We start from the raw sequence: 18,136 nt of genomic DNA, 5'->3' as shown, positions 1-18,136 counted from the left end.
AGCTGGGACTACAGGTACGTGCCACCATGCCCAGCTAATTTTTGTATTTTCAGTAGAGACAGAATTTCACCATGTTGGCCAGGATGGTCTCTTGACCTCGTGATCTGCCCACCTCAGCCTTGTGGGTTCCTTGTGGATTCCAAGAGGATTCCTTGTTTTAAAGAATGGTATTATAAACCAAGGTTCAGGTGCTGAATGTGCTTACACTTACCCCTTACAGTGGTATCATTGCTTCCACACCCTCTCAGTGAACAGACACAGGTAACATACGTAAGTCCATTAACCAGTGTATACACAGACAGATAGATAAATAGATTCACAGATACATAGATGTAGATATATACTCAGATTATAGTATGTTTCATTGTACCTTTTTCCCCTAGCCTATCTATAATCTCCCATTCCAATAGTGCAAAATCTGGTTCTCACCATTCTTCATCCATCTACTTAGTTGTTCTGTGCTAGGATTGATGGACAGCAGTTTCGGAATTGTTAACCCCTGTGCCTATTAGAAATAATATTACCAATTAGAGTACAGTACTTATACACGATGAATGTTTTCCTTAGTCTTATGATTTCAAGTTATTTCTAAAATTACTTAGGTCAATACCTCATTTTTTTTTTTTTTTTTTTTTTTTTGCACCACCTCCACTGAGGGGATGGCATACATTTGTATCACAGTTCCATTTTGTGGGACATGATCTACATTACATACTGAAATTCCTCAAATCCCATATTTGATATTTCCATTAAAAGTTTAAATACATCAAGTATCACTCATTATGTTGTAAACTTCTGTAGAATTTTTAAAATAGATACTGTTATGTATCTACCACCACAGTACTTGGTTTCCGTATTGTTAGGATCTCTAGTCAATTAGTACCTGTTTTTCAAAGTGCATAACATGTACTTAAATTCAATTGGAAAAAAATCCCATCAAAAGGGTAATTGTAATTCTCTAAGATCTTCATAAAGCCTTGAAGAATGCCAGGGTTCATTTCATGCCCCTAAAGAAATCTCCTGTGTTTAACCCAGTCAACCCTTCCCTCTCCCTAAACCTCTGACAACCACTATGTTTTGTATCTCCATAGTTTTATCTTTCTCAGAATGTAATATAAATGGCAGCATACAGCACGTGACCTTATGCTGACTTCTTTGACTTTGCATGATTTAAGATTCATCTATGTCATTGAGTGGCTTGATGGCTCTCCATCACTGAAAAGTTTTCAAAGTACAGATTATCACGGTATAGTTATCTATTTACCTCTTAAAGGACATCTTGGTTGTTTCCAAGTTTTGACAATTATGCAAAAAGCTGCTACAAGTATTCACAGGCAGTTTTTTGTGAGTTTTCAAACCAGTTAGGTAAATACCCAGAAGCATAATTGATGGACTATATGTTAAGACTATGTTTTGTTTTGCCAGATTATTTTCAAAGTAGCTGTACCATGTTGCACTTCCATATGCAATGCATGAGTGTTCTGTTGTTCCACATTCTCACCTACAGTTGCTTTTGTCATATTTTTGGATTTTAGACATTCTAATAGGTTTGTAGTGGTTTTAAATTTGCATTCCCCCACTGTACTTGAGCCTGGGCGACAGAGCAAGACTCCGTCTCAAAAAAAAAAAAAAAAAAAAAAATTGCATTTCCCTGATGACAAATAATGCTGAACACTTTTCATATGCTTATTTACTGTATGTATATCTCATTTAGTAAAATGTATGTACAGATTTTTGCCCATTTTTGATTGTTTATTTTTGTTGTTGTTATTGCATCTTAAATGTTCTATATATATTGTGGGTGATAGTTCTTTATCAAGTATATGATTTGCAGACTTTTTCTCCCAGTCTGTTAATTCTCTTAACAAAGTATTTCACAGAACTATTTAATTTTAATAATGTTCAACTTATTTCCTCTTTTATGAATTAACCTTTTGGTAAGATACCTAAGAAATCATAACTAAACTCAATATCACACAGAATTTTATGTATGTTTTCCTTAAGAAGTTGTATTCATTTTTCACTTTACATTTAGGTCTAGGATCTATTTTGAGTTAATGTTTTGTAAGTTGTGAGACCAGGATAGAGGGCTTTAAAAAATTTGTATCTCTGATTTTTCCAGAACTACTTGTTGAAAATATTGTCATATCTTATTTCAATTGCCATCTCACCTTTATACAAAATCATTTAACTATATCGTATAGGTCTATTTCTAGGCACTCTGTTCTGTTCCATTGATATATGTTTATTTTTCACCAATATGCTATCTTGATTACTGCAGCTTCACAATAAGTATTAAATTTGAGTAATGTGAATCTTATAAATGTGTTATTAGTTTTCAGAATTGTATTGGCGATTCTAGGTAATTTGTCTCTCCATATAAATTTTAGAATCAATTTGTCAGTATCTACAAAAGGTTTGCTGGGATTTTGACTGTGGTTGCATTAAATCTATGTCTCAAACTGTGAAGAATTGACATCTCAATAGTGTTGATTATTCTAACCCATAAACATGTAATTATCTCTCCATTTATTTAGATCTTATTTTATTTCTTTCATCTCTATTTTGTTGCTTTTACATATAGCTAGATCCTATGCATATTTTGTTAGAGTTATACCTAGGTACTTTATTTTGAGATGCTACTGTAAATGATATTATATTTATAAATCTATTTTTATTTACACAATTTTATATATTTATAAAATTTTACATAAAATTCTATAAATTTTTAAAATTGCAAGTAAGTATTTTATTAAATATTTATAACTACATTTTATAAAATTTATAAAATATAGCATTTTATACTTTTAGGATTTATATCTAGCTATTCATTGCTGCTATATAGAAAAGCATTCTTTTTTGTATACTGATTTTGTGTCTTGTGACTTTGCATAAGTCACTTATTAGTTCTAGGAATTTTCTTGGGATTGTCTACAAAGAAAGTCATGGCGTCTGTAAATAAAGACAGATTTTTTTCCTTTCCTGTCTGATTGCAATTGCTGGGATTTCCAGTACATTGTTGAATAGAGGTGGTAAGGACATCTTTGCCCTATTCGAATCTTAGGGAGAGAGTGTTGAGTCTTTCTCTATCAAATAGTATGTTAGTTGTAGTTTTTTGTTTTTTCTTTTTTCATATATACCCTTTATTCAATTAAACAAGAATTTATATTTTTAGTTTAGTTCAGAGTTTTTAAAAATTATGAATGCATGTTGAACATGGTTGGATGCTTTTTCTTCATATATTAATGGGATAATGGTTTTTACAATTTAATCTGTTAATATGATGAATTGCACTGACTTATTTAAAAGGGGGACTCAACCTTGCATTCTTAGAATGAAAAACACTTGGTCATGGTATATTATCTTATGTAATACACAGCTGGATTCAGTTTTGTAAAGGTTTCTGCATCAATGTCAAGGAATAATACTCATCCGTGGCTTCCTTTTCTAGTGAAATCTTTCTTTTTTTTAATTTGTTTTTTGGGTAGTGTTGCCCTCATAAAATAAGTTAGAATATGTATTCTCCTCTTCAATTTTTTGGAAGATATTGTATACAATTGGCTTTATATCCTTCTCACATGTGCAATAGAATTCATTATTGAAATCATCTGACCTCAGTATTGTTTGAGAAGTTTTTAGCTACCGATATAATTTTTAATATAGATACAGTGGTGTTCAGAAAACACATTTCTTCTTTGAAGATTTGGTAACTTGTATCTTTCAAGAAATTTATCTATATGTTATCAAATATATGGGACTAGGGCTATTTGTTGTATTCCCTTATCCTTTTAATGGTCAGTAGTGATGATTCCTCTGTCCTTAATGATATTGGTAATTTGTGTCTTCTCTCTTTTTTCATGGTTAGGCTGGCTAGAGACTTATAATTTTATTAATCTTTTCAAGAAACCAGCCTTTAGTTTCATTTATTTTCTCTATTACCTTCCTGTGTTCAATTTATTGATTTCTGTCCTAATTTTTATTATTTCTTTCTTTCTGTTTACTTTAGATTTAGTTTGCTTTGTTCCCATGGTTTCAAAGGTGGAAGTTTAGGTTATTGATCTTAGTTATTTCCTCTTTTCTAACATATGCATTTAATACTATAACATATATCTGAGCACTGCTTTAGCTGCATCCCACAAAACTTGATAAATTGTATTGTTATTTTCATTTATTTAAATATATGTTAAAATTTCTGCTGAGGCACCTTCTTTTATGCTAGATTTAGAATTGTGTCATTTAATTTCCAATACTTAAAAATTGTCCAGCTTTCTCTCTCTTGTTGATTTCTAGTTTAATGCCATTGTAGACTAAGAGCATATGTTAATAATTTATATTCCTCTAAATTAGCCACAGTGTGTTTTATGGCCCAGAATTCTTGAGAAGAATGTAGATGCTATTTTTGTTGGGTGATGTATTGTATAAATGTCAGTTTTATCAAGTTGATTTATAGAGTTGTTCAGGTCACATCTATATCCTTACTGATTTTCTGCCTGCTTTATCTATGATTTACTGAGATATAGGTGTTGATGTCTCTAACTAAAGTGGTGTGTTTGTCTGTTTTTAAAAACCAGTTCTGTCATTTTTGTCTGTTGTAATTTCATACTCTGTTGTCGCTGGTTGTTTTATGTGTTCTTCAGTCTGTTGCGTCTGAAATTCATATAGCTACTGAGTTTTTATTATTAGTATTAGCATAATATATTTATCTATTTATTTAATTTTAAACTATTGGAATCTTAATGCTTAGAGTGGGTTTCTTACAGAAAACACATAGTTAGATTTTTTTATACACTCTGACAGTCTCCTTCTTTCCATTGGTGTGTTTGGACCATTCACATTTAAGTTGCTTAATTGTGTATTTGGATTTATAGCTACCATATTCATAACCATTTGCTGCATTTTTTTTTTCTTTATTTCCCCTCTTTTTCTTTCTTTTCTGATGTGGAGCATTTTATGTAATCTCATTTTAGGCACTCCTTCAGCCTATCAATTGTACTTCTTTAAAACTATTTTTAGTAATGGCCTACATTTTTTACCGTATATTTTTAATTAATTTAGGTCTGCCTTCAAATAACAACCTACTGCTTTACCTGTTGTGCAGGTGCTTTGTAACAAAGTATTCTTAAGTTTTCCTTCCTGTATATTGTGGCATTGCTGTCATTAATTTCCATTACCTATGTTACTTTTAACATGATACAATATATTGTTACTATTATGGATATCTTTTACATTAATAAGAAATGAAAAATTAAGAAGCATTATTATTTTTATTTATTCCTTTCCTGACACTCTTCTCTTTTTTTAATGTAGATACAGGTTTCTGGCCCATTTAATTTTTCTTCTGCCTGAAAAATTTAACATTTATTTTTCTAAAATTAAAAAAAAATTATTTAAAAAAATGTTTGGGGACATAATAGGTGGGTACATATATTTACAGGATACATGAGATATTTTAATAAGGCATGCAATGTGAAATAAGCACATCATCCATAATGGGGTATTCATTCCCTCAAACATTTATCCTTTGAATTACAAACAATCCAATTACATTCTTTAAGTTATTTTAAAATATACAATTAAGTTTTTATTGACTATAGTCACCCTATTGTGCTATTAAATAGTAGGTCTTATTTATTCTTTCTATTTTTTTTTTTTTTTTACTCCTTAGCCATCCCCACCTCCCCCTCAACCCCCGCTACCCTTCTCAGCCTCTGATATCCATTCTTCTACTATCTATGTCTCTGAGTTTAATTATTTTGATTTTCATATATCCCACAAATAAATGCGAACGTGTGAAGTTTGCCTTTCTGGGAATGGTTTATTTCACTTAACATAATGATCTCCAGTTCCGTCCATGTTGTTGCAAATGACTGGATCGCATTCTTTTTTATGGCTGAATAGTAACTGCATTGAGTATATGTACCACATTTTCTTTATAAATTCATCTGTTGATGAAATCTTAGGTTGCTTCCAAATCTTAGCTATTGTAAACAATGCTGCAACAAACATAGGAGTGAAGCTATCTCTTTGATATACTTATTTCCTTTCTTTTGGATATATACCCAACAGTGGGTTTGCTGGATCATATAGTATCTCTATTTTTAGTTTTATGAGAAATCTCTAAATTGTTCTGCATAGTGGTTGTGCTAATTTACATTCCCACCAACAGTGAATAAGGGTTCCCTTTTCTCCACACCCTTGCTAGCATTTGTTATGGTCAGTCTTTCGGACATACGCCATTTTAACTAGGGTGAGATGATATCTCATTACAGCTTTAATATGAATTTCTCTGATAATCAATGATGTTGAGCATCTTTTGATATGCATGTTTGCCATTTTTATGTCTGTGAGAAAATTCTATTCAAATATTCGCTCATTTTTGGAATAGATTATGAGATTTTTCCCCTATAGTGTTGTTGGAGCTCCTTATATATTCTGATTATTAATCCTTTGTCAGATGGATAGTTTACAAATATTTTATCCTGTTTTGTTGTTTGTCACTTCACTTTGTTGATTGTATCCTTTTCTGTGGAGCTGTGGAGCAGCTTTTTAACTTGATGTTATCCCATTTGTCTGTGTTTGCTTTGGTTGCCTGTGCTTGTGGGACACTGCTCAAGAAATCTTTGCCCAGATCAATGTCCTGGAGAGTTGCCCCAATGCTTTCTTGTAGTAATTTCATAGTTTGAGGTCTTAGGTTTAAGTCTTTAATCCATTTTGATTGATATTTGCATATGGCCAGAGATAGGAGTTCAGTTTCTTTCTTCTGCATATGGTTATCCAGTTTTCCCAGTACCATTTATTCAAGAGAGTTTCTCTTCCCCAGTGTATGTAGTTGGCACCTTAGTCAAAAATGAGTTTACTATAGGTCTGTGGATTTGTTTCTGGGTTCTCTATTCTGTTCCATTGGTTTATGTGTCTGTTTTATGCTAGTGCCATGCTGTTTTGATTATTATAACTCTGTGGTATAATTTGAAGTCAGGTAATGTGATTCTTCTTGTTTTGTTATTTTTGCTTAGGATAGCTTTATCTATTCTGGGTCTTTTGTGGTTTCATATACATTTTAGAATTTTTTTTCTATTTCTGTAAAGAATGTTTTTAGTGTTTGATAGGGATTTTCTTGAATCTGTAGATTGATTTGGGTAGTATGGACATTTTAACATTATTGAATCTTCCAATCTATGAACATGGAATATCTTTCCATTTTTTGGTGTCCTTTTAAATTTTTTTTCATCAGTGTTCTCTGGTTTTCATTGTAGAAATCTTTTATTTATTTCTGTTAAATTACTTCCTAAGTATTTTATTTTATGTGTGGCTGTTGTAAGTGGGATTGCTTTTTAAATGTATTTTTCACATTGTTCACTATTGACATGTAGACATGTTACTAATTTTTGATGTTTATTTTGTATCCTGTAACTTTATTGAATTTATCAGTTCAACAGTTTTCTTGTGGAATCTTTAGGTTTTTCCAAGATAAGATGATAAAATTGGCAAACAAGGATAATTTGGCTTCTTTCTTTCCAATTGGGATGTGCTTTATGTCTTCCGCTTATCTTATTGCTCTAGCTAGGATTTCCAGCACGATGTTGAATAACACTAGTGACAATGGGCATTCTTATTGTGTTTTAGATCTTAGGGGAATGCTTTCAACTTTTTCCCACTCAGTATGATACTAGCTATAGGTCTGTAACACATGGCTTTTATTATGTTGAGGTATGTTCCTTGTACACCCAGTTATTTTTAGTATGTTGAGGTATGTTCCTTGTACACCCAGTTTTTATAATTAAGTGATGTTGAATTTTATCAAATGCTTTTTCAGCATCAACAGAAATGATCGTATGGTTTTTATCTTTCATTTTGTTGATATAATGTATCATGTTGATAGATTTGCATCTATTGAGCTATCCTTATATCCCAGGGATATATCTCACTTGGTCATGATGGATGATGTTTCTAATGTATCACTGAATTCTATTTGCTGGTATTTTGTTGAAGATTTTTGCATCAATATTCATCAGTGATATTGGCTTGTAGTTTGCTTTTTTTGACATGTCTTTAATTTTAATGTCAGGGTAATACTGGTCTCATAGAATGAGTTTGAATGTATTCGCTCTTCCTCTATTTTTCAGAACAGTTTGAGTAGTCTTTTAACATTTCTTGCAAGGAAGTCCTACTGGCAATAAATTTCTCAGTTTTTGTTCTTGAGACAGTTTTTATTTTTCCTTCACAGTTTAGGGATACTTTTGCTGGATGTAGAATTCTAGGTTGGCAGAGTTTGTTTACTTTCTTTCAATGGTTCAAACATTTCACTCCAATCTCTTCTTGGTTGACTCTATTTTAATTCATTATATTTTCTTTGAAATTCTTTGCATAATTCCTTGCTCCTTTGCAGCTAAAGATAACCCCTTTCCTATTTCTTTTAATATTTTATTTATTTGTGTTATCCTGTTCTTATCTCTAGCATGTACTTACAATTTTTCTTATATTTCCCATCTCTCTGCTGACATTATTCATCTGGTCTTGCATGTGATCTACTTTTTCACATTAATCATGGTTCCTTTAAATCCTCTTCTGATAATTCCTCCATCTGTATCAAAACTGCATATAGTTTTGATTACTGCTTTTACTCTTTAGACTATTTTTTTTTTCTTACCTTTTGTTGTGTCTCATAATGTTTTTATTGAAAGTTGGGTATGTCTTATGGCGTAATAGGAAAGGAGGTATAAGACCTTTAGTGTAAGGATGTATGTTAATTTGACTAGAAATTTGGCCGGTGTTAAATTTTTTTGTTTGTGTTTTGTTTTGGTAACTTTTAGCACAGGATTTTTAAATTCCCAATGATGGGTTTGTTTATTTCATCTCCTCTTGGCTTTGGGGGCTTCCCTTTGTACTTCTCCTCAAGGACAGTCTGTATCTTTCAGCTCTTCAGCTCCTTCACCCATAATTCTCCATTGTTTTTCCTGTGGGCTTATCAGCATGGTGTTAGCATATGAGAGAGAAGAGATATGATTACAAATCTCTCTCACTCTCTCTTTCTCTCTCTCTCTCTCTATACACACATACATATACACATATACACACGTATATAATGTATATATGCATTTATTTATATGTATACAATATAATGTGTGTGTATACATATATAATAATGTGGGTGTGTGTGTGTATACATTTTTTCTGAATTATACTCCTGGTGTTCTATAACCTTCTGATTTAGTCTGTCTTTTAGTGGACCTGTGTTTTAGGGGTGTGGCCCTCAGATATGTTTTTGCCCCTTTGCAGGGATAGAGCTTTTTTTATTTTCTTTTCCTTAGTCCTATCTCTAGGTACTACATTATCCATCTATTTTCTTGAAGCCCTCTTTCCTGTTGACTATATCTTTTTATTTATTTATTTTTTCTTAAGTGAGACAGGGAGAGTGGAGATAGATAAAGTAGGGTGCAGCTCCCTTCCTCCAGCTAGCAAAAATTCCAAATTGACCTCTGGTTCAAATCCATCCCCCTGAATACGAGGCTTTCATTAGGAAAAAGCATTTGGAAGGGTGTCATAGTGATTATCCTTCTCACCCCCTGCCAGAGCCATGTGAGGAACTTTCTTAGATCCTACCTGTGAGAATATGCCAGGGATTCTGAGGCAAACATGTGAAGGTGAGAAGGTCCTTCTATGACAGCAGTTTTCAGGAGCTTCTCATTCGCATGTTAATTCTGACTCAGCCTCTAGCACTGCATCAAAATTATGAATAAAGTGTTCCTATTGCCTTAGGCATCAAGTGGCATCTGTTGCAAATAAATGAATCTTGGGTACTGTATCTTTCTGGGTATGCTTGACTCTCCAGAAACGGGGATGATGATTTTCCCTGTGATGTCTAGTCTCTTGCAGTGAAAAAAAAAAAATAGATTTTCACTTTGCCTGGCTACCTCTTGTTGTGAAAACAGGAGTAACGATGTCTACATTCACATGTGGGACCAAAAAGCAGAAGTACTGTCTTCATCTTTTCAATTTTCTGAGCCTGAAAGTTTTACCCCCATAATAGCAATGCAAAAAAAAAAAAATACTATTATTTATTTTTTGCTATTGTGATCTGTCCTATTCTGGAAAAATATCATAGCTCTTTAAAAAATCGATAAAGAGGTCAAGTGAAGGGATGCCCAGGAAATCTGGGAAAACATTAACATGGGCATTTTCTGGTCTACTCAAGGCTTTGTGATCACCACATGAGACACTGATCCAAAGTATGGCTATTTCTGTGAATATAGAAATCTTTACAAATTCTTTTAGAAATAATACCCTTTGTGTCTCTGTGGGTCTATCTCTGTGTCATAAAACACACACACACACACACACACACATAAACACACAAACTCTGACACTCAAGGAGGAAAATCTCGAAACCAGACCTTTGCTTTTTTCCTTTTGAGAAGCTTGCTCAGACCCTGTGTCTACTTATGTAAGTTTTATTCTAAAATCACTGCTGCTTTTACTTTTTTCATTTTCTGTTATGGCATTTAATTCATGTTGAAATTACATTTAATTCATGTTGAAATTACAGAAAACACTAAATCAATCGTGGTATTCTTTAGGACAAGGGAATAAAGAAATAAATTGTTGGCTGGTTGTTCTCAGATCAATCTTAAAATCCTTACCTTTTTCTAACTTTTATTTTAAGTTCATGGGTACAAGTGCAGGTTTGTTACATAGGTAAACTTCTGTCATGGGGATTTGTTGTACAGAATATTTCATCACCCATGTATTAAGCTTAGTATCTGTTAATTATTTTTCCTAATCCTGTCCCTCTTCCCACCCTGTATTAAAGACCACCAGTGGGGTGGACTGATGGAATGGACCACCAGGGACAGCTGGAGCCTAAATATTTTTTGATGCCAAAATCCAGAAATGCCCAGGACTTGGGACTTGATTTCTCAATCTCTAGGACTCAAAGTAAGACGCTCAGGAATGGGCTGGGCTTATTGCTAGTGTCTCAAGCAATAATTAGATGTTAGGAGGCTCTAACATCTTTTAAGAGTACAGCAGAGAGAATGTTTTCAGGCTTGTCAAACCATTTCTTCCTCAAGGTGGTTCTATAAAGAACAGTAAATCCCTATGGTAATTTTGAGAGAAATGGAATGCATGCTGAATGCACAAAATCAAAATGTCTTTGCCAGAATGAATACTCTATGTCCTCAGTTTCTCTTGGTATGTTGCTCTCAGTCATTATCCCACAGTAACATTTCTGCAACAGGTAAAAGCAATGAAGAAATAATAATTCACTGTAATCCCAGCACTTTGGGAGGCCAAGGAGGGTGGATCATGAGGTCAGGAGATCGAGACCATCCTGGCTAACACGGTGAAACCCACATCTCTACTAAAGAAAAAATACAAAAAATTAGCTGGGTGTGGTGGGCGCCTGTAGTCCCAGCTACTTGGGAGGCTGAGGCAGGAGAATGGCATGAACCCAGGAGGCAGAGCTTGCAGTGAGCCGAGATCGCGCCACTGCACTCCAGCCTTGGCAACAGAGTGAGACTCTGTCTCAAACAAAACAAAACAAAACAAAACAAAAACAAAACAACAACAACAATAAAAGAAATAATGATTCAGGCAGTGAAGAAGTGGACGAGCATGGGAAGTGGAAAAATGCTGGCCTTGAATCTACAAGGCTTATCCTGTTCCAACTAGGTTACCAGTGGATCTTGTAAAGCTCATTCATTAACACTCCTTAACATTTATTTATTGCCCTGAACACTTTGCATATCATTCTTTATCCCCTAAGCTCTGCTACCATTTTCTCTCTCTCCCATTCATCTGCAGGCAGTTTATTACATAAAGTAGGAGACTATCAGCATCCATTTTTCTGCCTCATACTTTTTCATCCCTGATAAAACAAATAAAATTCCTTTATCAGTACTCAAGGCATTATGACTTTTTCAGTTTTTCCTCAATGACTGCCTATAAGAAGATACAGACCTACATTGAACTCTGGGTCTACTGATTATGTGGTTATGAAGAAAATTACTTAACATGTTTCTGGACTTCAGGTTTATTTCATCACAACAATGCTTTTCTCCCACTTCATGCAAGGAGAAAGTGCTAAAGGGTAGTGTGATTTCTATGACTGGTGTGCTGAAGAGCAAACCTGAAGAGCTGCCCCTGGAATTGATGTGGTTGAATGAGTCTGGAAGGCTAGTCTCTCTGTAAAGGAGTCCTGAGAGCGGATAATTTTTACTGATAAGAGGACTGGACTAGATGCTGTGGGCAAATCAATGACAAGGCATATGAGTGTGAGAATAGACAGAATTAGCCTGAGAAGCATGACTGAGAGGTATGACAAGCTGAAGAATCAGGAGTTTGATTAAACATTAATTCAGGCTTCTCAGAGATCTGTCCTTAAATACAGAAAACTCATGCCTTCTTAAATAGTTTATAGCAGGGTGGGAAGCACATGGTTACTATATTGGAATCATCAGTATGGTATCCCAGTAATATAATACTTTAAAAAAATTCTGCATGTCAGCCTGGAGAGTAATGTAGTCTAGTGGCATTCATATATTATATAGACATTTAATTCTTTGAGTACATTGTAATATTCTAAAAATTATCTGGGAAGCAATGATATTTTCCCCCAAAATATAATAGTTCACTGCTTACCATCTATAGCATCTATGAAAAATATATACAAGGAAAGAAATTAACTTAGCCCTAATGAATGTTTGTACATGTGTGCATATACATGTGTATGCACACAAGCATGCATAGGAGTTACAGACAATTTATATTTCCCTTTCTGAATCATTTTCCCATCTCATAGGTAAATTAATTTGGCCTACACAATTAGTTGAACTATCTTTGATGGCATGTTTTATTAAATTCTTATCAATATTATGTCATAATTAAAATGATAATGTCACAAAGTGAGAAACTCACAGAATGAGCATTCCATTATTGGTCAAAGGATAGCTTTGATAGAATTCATTCATTTGATAGACTGAGAGTGACAGAAACTGAATCTTTCTGCAGAAATAGTGGCTGAATAGGCATCAAGAAATCAATATCAAGGTGCTTGTGCTTAGAAAAGATACTAAGTCTAAGGCTATAAAGCCTAGTGCACAAGAAGAGATGGTTATATCAGGTCCCACACAGTTCATGAAAACAATAGTCATTAAGGTGCCCAAAATGAATAAATGAGTTTTGCAACAGATGGGAGATTAAATTGATACAAACCCCAAGGCAAGGGTTCTATGTAAATCTAAGAAATTATCAAGTAATGCAAGTAGGCACTAGAGACTCAAGGACATAGCCATATATATTTTTTGTTACTTTTAATTTTTTTAAGAGACAGGCTCTTACTCTGAACTCTAGGGTAGAGTACAGTGATATGATCACAGCTCACTGTAACCTCAAATTCCTGGGCTCAAGCAATCCTCCTGCCTCAGCCTCCTGAGTAGCTATAGGCACACACCACCATACCCAGCTAATTTTATTTATTTATTCATTTATTTTTGAGATGGAGTCTCACTCATCACCCAGGCTGGAGTGCAGTGGTGTGACCTCTGCTCACTGCAAACTCCACCTCCCGGGGTCAAGCGATTCTTGTGCCTCAGCCTTCCAAGCAGCTGGGATTACAAGTGTGAGCCATCAATCCTGCTACCTTTTTTTTTTTTTTTTTTTTTTGTGTGTGTGGGACCCTGTTGACTGGGCTGGTCTCGAACTCCTGATCTCAGGTGATCCACCTGCCTTGGCCTCCCAAAGTGCTGGAATTACAGACATGAGCCACCACACCTGACCTATATTTTATTTTTAATTTTTTGTAGAGACAATATTCCATTACGTTGCCCAGGCTGGACTTGAACTTCTGGTCTCAAGCAATCCTCCTGCCTTGGCCTCCCAAGCTGTTGGGATGAGGCATGAGCCACTACGCTTGGCCCAGCTATACTCTCATAATGCGAAGTTGAAATGTATCAAACTGTCCTAGTTAAATCAAATGACTATGGTATTACAAAGGTTTATGAAAAGCATATTCAATTTAAAAAAAGGCTGAAGCATACTCAAAATGAAGTGTTTACTCTAGTCTGGAGTAATATACTAGTCATGAGAGGGTAGGCTAAGCTCTAGTAATAGAGAATCTCCCAAATCTCAGTGACTTAGAAATGCTTATTTCCAGATCATGATGTAGTTGATCAAAAATAGGCTGGGAGCCCTCATCTGTATTATCAATGTCCTCTGTTTGGAACCCAGACTAACAGAGCAGTCACTTTTTCAAACATTATTAGTGGCAAGGGGAAAGGAAAAACAAATGCATGGCATAGGCACTGGCTTTTAAAACATCTCCTCAGAAGTGAAATGTGTCATTTCTCCTCAAATTTTATTAAAGCCTATCATATGTCAGGCCTGAATTTAACAGGGTGGAGGAAGTGTAATTAATATCCAGGAAGTAAAACTGGAGAGCTGAAAACTTAAAAGTCTGCTGCAACTGGTCATAATATACCTTGATTCTAAAACGAGAAATGTTCCCTTGTCCCCCTCATAGAGGGGGCAAAGGGGTGTGGCTTGCTTCTCTGGTGCCCTGCTGCTCAAAACCCCTAGAGGGAGCAGGCAGACAGGCAGGTCTTGGGGAGCCAGGGCTCTGACCCCACAGCAGCATCTAGGGGTGTATGTTTACAGCTCCCCAGTGGGCATGTGTTACCATGTGCTCTTTGAGTTTAGCCATCCATAGGCAGCCTGTCTTATGGCAAGGACAAAGGGCTTTCTGTATCCCAAGTTTTCTTGCCTTGGTGTACCGGAAGAATCGGATCACTCCTGGGCTTGGAAAATGAGTGCAAGGTTTTATTGAGTGAAAGTAGCTCTCAGCAGATATGGGAGCCAGAAGGGAGACGAAGTGGGAAGGTGGTTTTCCCAGGGAGACGGGCTGCTCAGCAGCCAAGTTCTCCTCCAGCTGCTCCATCAAACTCCAAGTCATTCCACTGGTTGCTGGACTGCCGGTTTGCCAGTGTCTGTCAGTGTGCTCTTACGCTGGTGTGTTCCTCTCGATGTCCAGCCGCTTGTGTGCGTGCCCGCCAGGGTCTTCGGGTTTTTATAGGCACAGGATGGGGCCGTGGCAGGCTAGAGTGGTCTTGGGAAATGCAACACTTAGGCGGGGAAACAGAAAAGCCTGTCCTCACCTAGGTCCGAGGGCACAGGCCCTGGGGTGGAGACCTCGCCAATGACCACGCCCTCCTCTACCCAGCACTTCCCTGCCCCCCTCTCATATAATGAGTCATAGAACGTAGGAACTAGTCAGGGATAGACTCTTCAAATGCTTTCTAAGGTAGGCTTTAGCCTAGAAAACAAGACAAACTTCTAAGTCAAAAATCTTAGCGAGATGTGTGTGTTGGTGTGTGTGGGAGTGTGTTTGTGGGTATGGACAGGAATGAGTATTGGGAATGGGATATAAAGAATTAAATAGATCAAGTGGATGAGGAAGAAACATAAAGTGGGTCTAAATTATTAAAGAGGACGAATTCCAACTTGACTATTTGGGGCCTAGAGTTCATTCTCCTGAGACAAAGGAAAACAAAAGGAAACTGACACAATATTGGGGTTCTTCTATGTGGTAAGAACATTATACAAAATATTTCATTTAATTACTCCAAGAACCCTCCACAACAAATATAAAGGTTCAAAATTAACACCCCAAATCTGAAGATGGGGAAATTTCAATCTCATAGAAGACTACCAAGTTAGAGGTTTAGAATTTTAACCTCATCTTTAGCTCACTTTTCTAACCCAGGAATAGAATAACTCCCCACTGCAACCACCTAAGCAGCTCACAATTTCCACACAATGCTCATGAATATAAAGCTACAGCAAGACAAGAATTCTTGATCCAATGGAAACTTCAGTCTTGAAAAACCTAAAAATTAAAATTCCTAAACTCACTCGATTAACCAAACATCGCATTTTAGATAGGTTCTCAAGGCCCAGATTGCAGCACACTGATTTCTGTCTAGGTTTTCTTTCAGCCACAAAGTGACCAGGCACAAGAAAGGTCCTTATTTAAAGAGCAGTTTTATAGAGATACTATTTTTTCTTAAATGGTTAGCATCATGGGGGATTTTTCTTCGTTGGAAGAGATGTTTAAAAGTACCTGTTATTTGACCTCTACCAGATAGGTTGTCTTGCAGCTGGCCATCTGTGTAAATTCATCAGGACAACTGAGATCAGCGGTAATCTAGGTACACAGATGAGAGGTGCCGTGGGCTTTCCATCCACATGCATTTGTTATTCCAGGGGAGTAGCTCAAGTCTTGGACCTTGTTAAAGAAAGAGGCAAGCTGAAAAAAGACCTTGGATGTGAATCATGGCATTCTCCCTCCGCTTATTAAAGCCGTGTCTATTCCTGTTTGACCTCCAATGATGTTTTGTTGCTATCCGTCAGGGAGATTTTTGAGAGGAGAATGAATAGGCAGATACGTTGCCATTTATTGCTCCATATGGACACGGGCCATTTGTCAGAGAACCAATGAACAGCCACCTCAAACAATGCTCTCTTTTAAAAGAGCAAATGGAATTATTGATATGGACAATTCTAGCAGTGGAAGAAAAACATATTTTGGTTTTGGATAGACTTCACCTGAAACACCATAATAGAACTTAGAAACAAGTAAGTTTTAAAGAGAATTCAGAATTACTGACACTTTCTATTGTTTAACAAAGTTAATTCATACTTCTTTAACATTAGTGTGCCATCCATTACAATCAATAATTTATCACTTAGATGCTTTTCATGTAATCATTTTGCTTAAATTTATATAATAGTTGAAAATATACTATACACACTGTATTCTTATATTCATAGTTAAGCCACTAGATTGTGAGGCTTAACTATGGTCCTTAAAAAAGTTTAGAAAAGAAGTCTGCTGACAAATAAAAAATTTAACCAATGTAAAAATAAAATTCAGCCAGGCGTGGTGGCTCATGATTATAATCTCAGCACTTTGGGAAGGCAAGGCAGGAGGATTGCTTGAAATTAGGAGTTTGGGACCAGTCTGAGCAACAGAACAAGACCCTGTTCCTACAAAAAATAAAAAGATATTCAATTTGAATATTCAGAAACCTTTTCTCAAATTTATTGTCCATGACTATATCAGTTATGTTGCTCTCCACAGTACCTACTGCTCAGGAAAACACTTCCTTAGGATTAGTAATTCTATAGGCCTAATCTACTGAGTATGTAAAAAGTTTAAATTTTCTGTTAACAAGTGTTAAAGAGAGAAGCAGCATCAATGGTCTTAAGTGATCATGAAGCTAAGCAGCAAACACATTTAACTGGATAGTGAAAGCCAAGTTACAAACAACACTTTTTCCAGTTTCTTGGGATTAGCAAAGAAAGGAAGTATATACCATGGCTTCCATACCTTGAATTCTCAATTTGAATTAATTTGTCAGACAATTGGAATAAATCCAATTACATGAAAATTAACTTTATTTTATGTATCTATTTCTGTAATTTTAGATTTTTTTTCAGTAAGTATTCATTGCTTTTAAATATACTTTAAAACATGTGCAGTTTATAACATTTTTGTAAAGGTAAATGCCCGTGAATATATATAACTAACTAGCTTTGAGGCTCCTGCATGTGTTTGGTCAGGGAATTAGGTAATCCCCTCCTTGTCCCTTTCTCTTATAGGATTCCTCTACTTTCTTTAGAGGCCATGGGTAGCCAGGTCCAGAAGATAGTGGTTTTTCCAATGGTACCCTCTTCGTCTCCCACCCCATAGTGAATGTTCTTGGCTCAAACCTAAAAGCCAATGACAACATGAAATCAATTTGCAAAATTCCTCTCCTCTCAGTGTGTGCACCCCACAAAGGTTTGTCTAATTCTGTTCACTCTCCAGCACCTTCAGGTACCTGTTGTTTGTATTACATTCAGATATGTGTGACTCCTACACAATTTCCTGTGTAGGAGTCAGACTGGTGAGATCTCATCCTAACATTAGAGAAGAAAATTAGATTTGAATTTAAAAATGCTTATTCAATATGGGACTTTGAGCACTACAAATAGGAAGTTTATGTTGAGTTTGAATTTTAGTACTTTATGAGGAACTTAACCTCAATGTTACATGGATGCGTGTGTGTGTGTGTGTGTGTGTGTGTGTGTGTGTGTGTATATA

The sequence above is a fragment of the Piliocolobus tephrosceles genome, chromosome 9 (genome assembly GCF_002776525.5).
Source record: "Piliocolobus tephrosceles isolate RC106 chromosome 9, ASM277652v3, whole genome shotgun sequence".
Classification (NCBI taxonomy): domain Eukaryota; kingdom Metazoa; phylum Chordata; class Mammalia; order Primates; family Cercopithecidae; genus Piliocolobus; species Piliocolobus tephrosceles.
This window is presented reverse-complemented; position numbering follows the sequence as displayed.